Below are 9,838 nucleotides of genomic sequence, written 5' to 3' on the forward strand. Positions count from 1 at the left end.
TAGCACGAGTTCTTTTTTTTTCCTCATTGTAGAAGTTACTCATGCTGATAGCAGAAAACTTAGAGATAGAGAAAAAAAGAAAAATAAAACTACAGCATGCATAATAACCAAAGCCCAGATAATAACCTGAACTATTAATCTTCTGGTATATTCCTTCTCATATTTTTCTTTGCACTTGCATATCTAAGTTGTTGTCATATTTTGGATCACACCGTATATGAAGTTTTATATCTCCCCTTATTCAGAGGATATTCTATTAGTTCCTAAGGATGGTTTATTCTGCTCTATGGTAATAGCTGAGTTTCTAAGAAAACTCATTTTCTTAAAAATCACTTATAATGAAACCAGAGAGGTTAGGGGCTAGGAAGTTTTAAACTCACAATAAAAAAGGTATTTTTCTGCCTGAAGTCCTATCTTCGAGTTGCTTTTCGTAGTCATAAGTGCACAGCTCTAAAAGTTAAACACTCGAATAAATCCAACATTATATGGTTCAAAAAGGATTGTAATAAAAAAAATGTCAAAGTGCATGTGAAAGACTTGAATGTGATTTCATTAAATGTAAGAATAGAAAACGTAACTTTTCTAAGTTTACATATGATAATTTTACGATACACGTAAGTGTGATGACTTATGTGTCAGGTATAATAAAAGTATAAATAGACATCTAATTATTCCATCTACCTTCCTAAAAGTTTATCTCTTCCAATGGCTCAAAACCCTCTTACACTGGAAAAATTAGGGATGGTCTTAGATTAGGGGCATAGTCATCATTTGGTACTTTATTTAGACCCCCAGCATCCCATAATGTGAGAGGGCTTTGGTGGTCATTCCAGGTAACTGTCTCCTTGAAATATGAGTCCCTTCCACAAATCACAACAAGTGAATGTCCATTCTTGGCACGAAGGTCTCCTGCAATGGAAACCAAGTACCTCAGAGGTGCGATCCAGAGCTTGTTGCTAAATGCTCCTTCTTCACTGAAGCTGACTGTCTTCTGCCAACTCCCACCCAATCACCCGATTTTGCTCTTCAAGTTGAAATCCAGTTCTTTTCCATATGGCAGCCTTTTAAGTATTTCAAGAAAGCTATTATTTTGCCAAGCAGTCTTTTCTAAGTGAGGTGTCTTTAATTTGTTCAAGTTTCTACTATATCATAGTTTCTAGATGTTTCTAGAAGCTCAGAATGATTTCAGGATAGCATAAAAGTAAAAAGGAGTCAAGTGAAGATATCTTTGGATCAGAGCAAGAACAGGCAGGGGGAGGGAATCTGGACCATGGTAGTTATCTACCATGTCATCTCAATCACTCCTCACAGCTCCCAAAGAGACAGTGTTGGTCAAGACATACGATCCTGTAAGTGACAGAAAACCAACTCAAGCTCGCTTAAGCAAAACACCTAAATAGATTAATAAAGAACACTGAAAATCCCAAAAGTTGATCTTGGCCTTCATTAAGTTCACTGAGTTCCTGGATCAACTTATGATCCAGGAACTTGCAGCAAGATCATCAACTTATGATCCAGGAACTCAAATAATGCCTCTTTTTACTTCTTAGCAATGTAGTCTGGTGAATGGCCTTCATTCTTGGCCAAAATTTGGTGACTTCTTGTAACTCCAGGTTCCCATCCTCCTAAATTCAAGTTCAGCAGGAAAAAGCCCCTTGTAGTTCCCATAAAAGTCTCGTTGCGTCTCGTTGGTTTTGACTACATCATATGCCTGTCTCAGAACCAATGGTTGGGCAGGGGACATGGGTGATCTTATTACCCAGGCCTGAAACCCATGTCCACTTCTGAATTTGAGAGAAGGCTTCACCCAAAATGTATAGACTATGAATGGGGGAGAGGTGGTTCCCCAGAAGGAAGTCTGGCTGCTGTTACCCAAAGGAGTGGGAATGGAGCACCAGGTCATCCATGTCTAATTATTATTATTTTAACCTTCCATTTAGAAACAAAGGAACCAAAGCTCTGAGACAGGAAGCTTTTGGTCCAAGGTCACGCCTGGAGCAATGGCTGCAAAGCTGTTCCTTTCCCCTCTGCCACAAGGGTATTTTTGCTGACCTGAACTGAACCATAGGAAATGTATCTCCACTTTTTATGATTCAGTAACTTTAGGTGACAAAGTAACTCATTTTAAGGCCTGGTTGATAAACTCTCCTGAATCATTCATGCCAAGCTACACATTTTATCCAGAATTCCTGGCAAAGGTGTTAGAATTTCTCCATGATTAGTCAGTGAGCTCATCAGCATCTTCCCAGAACCTGGGGGCCGTGGCTGCTAGGACTTCAGAGGTTAGTCACCCACTTCATCTCGATTTTCATTTCCTGGTAGCAAGTCCGCTACTCTCTGTCCCAGGGTCTTGTCTGTTCATGGACAGTCTCAGGGATATGTCTGTAGATAGCAGAGGGGAGCCCTGGGGTGATCCTGCTCCAAGGATAAGATCTGTTTTGCCAGTGCACTGTTTTAAGACATAAATATGAATGCATTGGTCACCAGGGGCACTAGTCCCCATTATCAGTAGAGTATTATACATGAATCTGTCTGTCCTGAAGATATTTGAACTACTACACCCCAAAAGACACTAGAAAGTTAAACTACATCCCTTATCAAGAGCAGAATAGACTGTCATGGAATTGTGCATGAAATATATTCATACATGGGATACCAGCCAGCCATTAAAAAGAATAAAACGAGGTGACTAAATATCAGAATAGGCAAATCTCAAAAATATGTTGAGTAAAAACAGCAAAATTACTGAAGCTTACATGCCAGATCACACTGTCTGTGGTGTAGGGCTGCATGCAAAGTAAAAAATGTAAACACATACATAGCCATTTCAAGATGGCAGGCCTTCGGGGCAAGAGGAAGGGGCTTCACGTGGTAAAAGGGAAATGGCGCATCATCAATTTTATTCGTAATTTTTTTTCTCAAACTGAGTGGTGGATATAGGGATGTTTGCCACCTTATTCTCTGTACTTTTTTAAAAATAATAAAATATTTGAAATGTTTGATAATGGGATGTGTTCTGCCTGAGTCATAGTTAAGTTTCCACCTGATGGATGCTGTATGGGTCAGGACTTCGTAGCAGACATAATCTACTCAGGGTCCCAGCCAGGTTAAACTGAAGAAGACCTGCTAGTGTTTACAGAATTATTCAAGAGGATGAAGGCACGAGGCTGAGTTTTCAGGAATAGCTTTGAGAACCATGCTACAAAACAAGGGGCCACCAAGAGCACCACTGCCTTTTAAGATCATAAAAAGACCAGACGTTCAGCAGGGACACTTGCGAGGAGGAACAGTGGGAGAAGTGTGGCTGCCCCCTCCCTCCTCCTTTCTGGTGGTAGAAACTCATGGCCATCTGGGAAGTGTAATTCTGAACTGTCCAGCCCCTGAAGTGGGAGAAGACACAGGAGGAGAAGGTAGGAAATGTTGATCCCCCACATTTCTTACAGGAGCTGTATTGTTCCATCACGTAATTCCCTTCTGCCCCTATACCACCTTGTCCCAGCCTCCAACTCCTACCTTCACCCCCATGCTGAACTTCCACCCCCAGCCTCCACAGTCGACTGGGGACTGGCAATCAGGACTCTGTGAAGAACAAAATGCAATTCAGTAAGCACCATTGCAAGATGGCAGGCTTATGTGTCTGGGACCAGGCACAGGATTGAAAAGAAACATTTGACCTGGAAAAATATCTGGGATCACAAAGGACCCCAGTCAGCCAGGTGGTCCCAAGGGGAAGGTGTAGTGCTTAGTGGTGTAAGAGCCCAGCTCTGAACTCAGACCACCTCAGGCCATTTTTGAAGGCCTCACCCTTTGCTTAAGGGTGACCTTGGGCAAGGCCCTTAATGTCTCTGCCTTTCCATGATCTGCAAAATGAGGATGATGATGGCGATGATGCCAATGGTAATAAAACCTCCCTCACCAACTGTTGTAAAGGTTAAATGATATAGGAATAACGATAACTAGCAAACACAAGCAGTTCTCACCAGGCCTGGGGCTGAGCATAGCATGTGCTTTAATTCATTTGACTTCACGGCAGTGCTGGAGATGGCTACTTTCCATATAGGCATTTTCCAGGTATGGAAACTGAGGTTCGAACCCAATGGCCTGGCATCAGTCTTTGTGCTCCTGATCTCTCCCTGCTGCTCCTTTCAGGAAAACATGAAGGGCTCAGGACAGACTGGGTACCTGGTGAGGCTGAATCCATAGTAGTCATCACCTTGGAGGTCTGTAGGGGCTCTCACAATTAGTGGGTGTCCAAACAAGCAGGCTGGAACATGGGCAGGAGCAGAGGAGGAGATTTGCAAGGGAAGGCCAGTGTCCCTTGCTTTTCCTGCTGAAATTCACTGCCATGGAGGTCCCATGAGAGCTTCTTATTATTAACTACTTCATCAGCTGGGTGGGAGCATCCAAGTGACGGGACTAGATGTGCCTGGGAGGCTGGCTCCTGAGGTTGGATAGTACCAGGGTTTTTAATTTAAAAAGATATTTATATGTGGGGAAGGTTCTGTGCCTGCAGCTTCCTCTCTATCATTGACAAAGGGAATGTGACCAGTGCTTGTAAAGTGTTAAGGACATGCCAACTGAGACTTTTCCTCTTGCACAAACTATTTATAATGTTGACATGCTGCTGTGAATTAAGGAGCTCTCTCAAACAAATGTGTATTTTATTAAATTCATCAATGACCACATAGCTTTGAAAAATAGCAGATGATAGATGTGCAAAAAGTACTCAGCCTTTAGATAAGGAATTCTTGGTGAATATGTGCATTAGGGGACAGGGACTTGGTCTTTGTCCCCTGGGCCTGGGAAGCAGGAGGATCTGAGACCCCAGCCCCCAGGACTTCCATACTTACCAGGCAGGACTGGCTACATAATTTGCAAGGCCCAGTGTAAAAGGAAAATTAAAAATTTATTAAGAACTTCAAAGAAGTGATAGTAGGACATTAACCCAAGTGTGGGGACCCTCTCGGTGTGGGGGTCCTCTGAGACTCCTCGGGTCACATGCACATGAAGCTAACCCAGCTACCAAGGATTCTCTCCAGATGAGAGCATAGTTTGGATGCTTGACAATGGGCCCTCCACTGAAATGCCCTTTTTTCCCCAAAGAAGTTGGCTATGCAAGATGACAAGTGATTTCACCCACGACACGAAGCTGAAGAGCTTCCCATTGCCCCCTCTCCCCTTCCTTCTACCTACAAACACTGAGCATTGTCCCTGTGTGGGGGGCACTGGGAAAGACTTCATTCCCAAACTTCAGGACACTCACAGTCTAGAAGCCAGCAAAGGGTCCTCAAGGGGCTCTTGTAATTCTTCATGGGCCTGGAAAGCCAGGGTTCTGACTGTGTTTAGAAAGTACCACCGGCGCAGGGCCGAAGCTGGATTTAGGGAAGGCCAGGTTGGTCCAAGGGAGCCCAGTGGGATTGCTCACTGCCCTGGTGAGACATAACTGGGTCCTCAATGACAGCAGTGGTATCTGGCACTCCTCCTGGAGCAGGGGCGGGGTGGGATTCAACAGTTAGTTCAGACAGGGATGCCCTGGGGTTTGGTGATTGACTGGAGGTGGGTGGGTATTAAAGTTAAAAGAAAATCTTATGCAAACGACATATCAGATAAAGGACTAGTGTCCAAAATCTATAAAGAACTTAGCAAACTCAACACCCAAAGAACAAATAATCCAATCAAGAAATGGGCAGAGGACATGAACAGACATTTCTGCAAAGAAGACATCCAGATGGCCAACAGACACATGAAAAAGTGCTCCATATCACTTGGCATCAGGGAAATACAAATCAAAACCACAATGAGATATCACCTCACACCAGTCAGAATGGCTAAAATCAACAAGTCAGGAAATGACAGATGCTGGCGAGGATGCGGAGAAAGGGGAACCCTCCTACACTGTTGGTGGGAATGCAAGCTGGTGCAGCCACTCTGGAAAACAGCATGGAAGTTCTTCAAAATTTTGAAAATAGAACTGCCCTATGACCCAGCAATTGCACTACTGGGTATTTACCCTAAAGATACAAACGTAGTGATCCAAAGGGGCACGTGCACCCGAATGTTTATAGCAGCAATGTCCACAATAGCCAAACTATGGAAAGAACCTAGATGTCCATCAACAGATGAATGGATCAAGAAGATGTGGTATATATACACAATGGAATACTATGCAGCCATCAAAAGAAATGAAATCTTGCCATTTGCGACAACATGGATGGAACTAGAGTGTATCATGCTTAGCGAAATAAGTCAAGCAGAGAAAGACAACTATCATATGATCTCCCTGATATGAGGAAGTGGTGATGCAACATGGGGGCTTAAGTGGGTAGAAGAAGAATCAATGAAACAAGATGGAATTGGGAGGGAGACAAACCATAAGTGACTCTTAATCTCACAAAACAAACTGAGGGTTGCTTGGGGGAGGGGGGTTGGGAGAAGGGGGTGGGATTATGGACATTGGGGAGGGTGTGTGCTTTGGTGAGTGCTGTGAAGTGTGTAAACCTGGTGATTCACAGACCTGTACCCCTGGGGATAAAAATATACGTTTATAAAAAATAAAAAATTAAAAAAAAAAAAAAGACAAGGAGAATGAAAAAAAAAAAAAGAAAATCTTAAAATGACTTCTTGGCCTCTGACTTGGAGCAGATACATGAACACAGAAAGAAAGCCAGTTTAGAGGATAAGATTATTCAGATTATTAGTAATTCTGAAAATTGAAGGTAAGATACAAATTGTAAGATAAGATACAATTTGTAAGATACAAATACAAATTCTGAAATTGAAGGTAAGGAGAGCTATATACCCCTTAAATGCTCTTCTGACTTTCACATCACATCTCTCCTTCCTCCCCACCATGAGCTTCTCCACAAAAAACAAAACAAAACAAACAACAACAACAACAACAACAAAACCAGCACACAGAAGAACACAAAAGAATCCCCAGTCCTTATTGGAAATATGGAGAATTGGAAAACTATTAAGTGGAATGAAGTTAATAGATTGGTTATTCCATCTCAGAAGCAATGAAAATACAATTTGGGAAAACGAAATGTCAGGTTTCTAATTGTTTCCAGTTTTGCAATCAAAGGCAATCATCCTAATACTAATTTTTTTTTTTAAAGAGAAATAATTTCCCTGGCTTTTTATCACCAGAGTCTTTAGTAACTTATTTATTTATACCTTTAAGATTCTAAAAGATGAACTCAGGTACTCAAAAGGTGTGGGGTGTGGGGGAGGAAGAAGGAAGATCCTTCTCAAGTTCAGCCAGATCTTTAAATTAAAATAAAATAAAACAAAACACCTTTAGTGGGAGTTAATTGCTTAATAATTACCTTGTGTGCACAACACAAATCCTTGAAATGATTAACAGGAGGCAAATATTGGTCGAAGCCCATAACATTTGCCTTATTTAGGAAGCATTTGAGGCCAACTCTATAATGCAGTCTTAAAATAGTTGCTAATCAGATTCTGATTTGGGCAGCTGTAAAAATAGGGAAGTCCCAGCCACATCACCTGAAGCGGTAACTAGCATTAAGCTACACCGTGTCCACTTCTCATTTCACACTTTATAGACCCCTTAGTTCCACCTCAGCAGTGATGGAGGGAAACTATTTGGGAACTTATATATGCCAAATCACACCCATACTCTCAGGGAGAAATAGTCCTTTGATAGAACTTAACAAGTGAATTTTTGTGTGTTTTCAAATTACCCAGAGCTTGTCTTGAAGGGAGTCTTTTTCTTCCCTTCCACGTTGTGGCAAGGACTCCACCATCTTGGGTTGCCACCTCTTTCGTGTGCTTTTCTTGTCCTGATTTAGGGGGACAGGCACGGGAGCTACAATAATGAAGCATCTCTTTCTCAGTGCTCCTGCATTTCAGCTTCCTTTCATAGCTTCTGTGGGAGGGTGCTGCTGTGGCAGTTGGAGGGGGAGAGCAAGAGAGATTTTTCTACTGACCTGTTAAATGATGTGATAACACAGTTTTCATAGAAGTAATTGCTGAGTGGATTTGGTCCTTAGGTGCCTTCCTCCTCAAGGCTGGGCAGCAAGGGAAGGTGAATTATACCAAGATCTGACAGTACAGCTCTGCCCTTCTCTCTGCCTTACACCTGGTGGCTTCTCTCAGAGACCTTCAACCAGAGGATCTGAGCTGGCCTGAAAGACTTCCTGTGTGGGAATTGCTACTATTATTTCTTACAGGAACCCATCTCTGTGCAATTGAGCTGGCCAAACCAGACTTCTCTCTAGGACAATATTTGATTAGGAATGTTTCCATCTCATGACGGCCATACTCTAGGCATTGAAGAATGACCAAATTGATTTGGGTTCTAAAAACTTAATCAAGCATCTTCTTAAATGGGATTACTCACATTCCTGAGGCATGTGAAGTGAAACTGGAATCTGCTCCTACATTTTCCCTGGAAGTAGGTGGAATTTTTTTTAACCAGACTTTCGGAGGAGATGCCAGATGTCCAGATGGACAAAGAAGGAAACTTCCTGGGGAAAGTTGGCAGTCAGAGGGCATGAATGGAGTTACAGATTGTACTTTGGAGCCAGAGTGGGAGGGCTGCTGGCTCTGGAGGAACCACCAAGAGTCTGCCTGTCACATGCCTTTGTGTCAAAATACCAGGCCATGAAAAGCCTCGGCCATAGGTAACTTCTAGATGACTTGAGTGTAGAGCACACAAGGGATAAACCAGTTTCAAACTTTCTGCCAAATCAGTGACAACTGTTGTTTGGCTATTGGTTCCTAGGTGTTGGGGAGAGTCTTGGTTGCTAAGCCAGGGGGAATAGATCTGCCTTGTCCACTGAGAGTCAGTGATCCATTGCTGATGTATTTCCTGGGCCTTCCTAGGACAGCCTTGAGACTGACATCGGTCAGTGTGTGTTCATTCAGGTATGGCAAAAAGGTCCTTCTAGAAATCAGGACTGGAGTTAACTGAAATGCTTCTTGGGCAAAGGAATATGGTTGTTTGTTGTTTTTCTCCCTTCCTCAGGAAAGCTGGTTAGTGGTTCTCTGATGCAAGGAGTCTTCCTGCTGGGAAGAGGCATCTCTGGGAGGTAGGAAGGTGGGAAGCAAATGCAGGGAAGGAGGATGGGAATGACCTCACATGTCCCATCTGCAGTGAGGCCATTCATGGCTGCCCAATATCATTTATCCTCCACCCCAGGAACTGTCTACTATCTTGTTCTGATACATCACTTTGATGTATTTCCATATATCCTAGCACTTATTATAATCCCAAATTATCTTGTTCATTTAAATATTTCCTTAAGGTCTCCTCCCCACATAAATGTAAATTTCAATGGAGTAAGGATCTCATCATCATGTCCACCCCTCTGTCCTCACCTACTGGACAGTGCCTGGTCTGTGGTAGGTACTCAATAAACACTTCTTGAATGAAGGTGTGAAAGCACTGGGTGTGAACATTCTATAGCATCTCATGCTTTTTTATTTTTAATTTACGCATTTGGGTTAGAAATATGACTGAAATGGATTATTTGGTTTCATGCCTTCTGCAGGTGGAAGGTGCCAGAAAATTAAATCTACTCTGAATGACCCAGGGCATCATCACGAACGTTGATTTTTATACTGGACTGTCATTTAATCCTTTAGAGTACGTGAGTTTTTTTCTTTTTCCTCTACACAAATCATTTTGAGTGTTGAAAGTTTTGGCTCAGTCTTTTATGGTGTTTCTCTCTTCATTTTGCTGGGCCAGCAGCTCTTTTCTTTCTATCATCAAAGACCTACAGTAACCATTCTCCTACTACTCCTTTATAATTTCATTGAAACTGGATAGTTGAGCTTGGGACAGATGACTATAAAATATAAGTGAATTGGT

The 9,838-nt window shown here is 42.4% G+C and overlaps 1 long non-coding RNA gene across 1 annotated transcript; it reads left to right on the forward strand.

The window, feature by feature from the left end:
• Positions 1-3,341: 3,341 nt before the first annotated feature.
• LOC116584948 lies at positions 3,342-9,608 on the forward strand. The gene is made up of 3 exons (XR_004283393.1): positions 3,342-3,410; positions 9,273-9,369; positions 9,519-9,608. It is a non-coding gene; the product is annotated as an uncharacterized LOC116584948 (long non-coding RNA).
• The last annotated feature ends 230 nt before the right edge of the window (positions 9,609-9,838 follow it).

This window comes from Mustela erminea, chromosome 2, assembly GCF_009829155.1.
Source record: "Mustela erminea isolate mMusErm1 chromosome 2, mMusErm1.Pri, whole genome shotgun sequence".
NCBI lineage: Eukaryota > Metazoa > Chordata > Mammalia > Carnivora > Mustelidae > Mustela > Mustela erminea.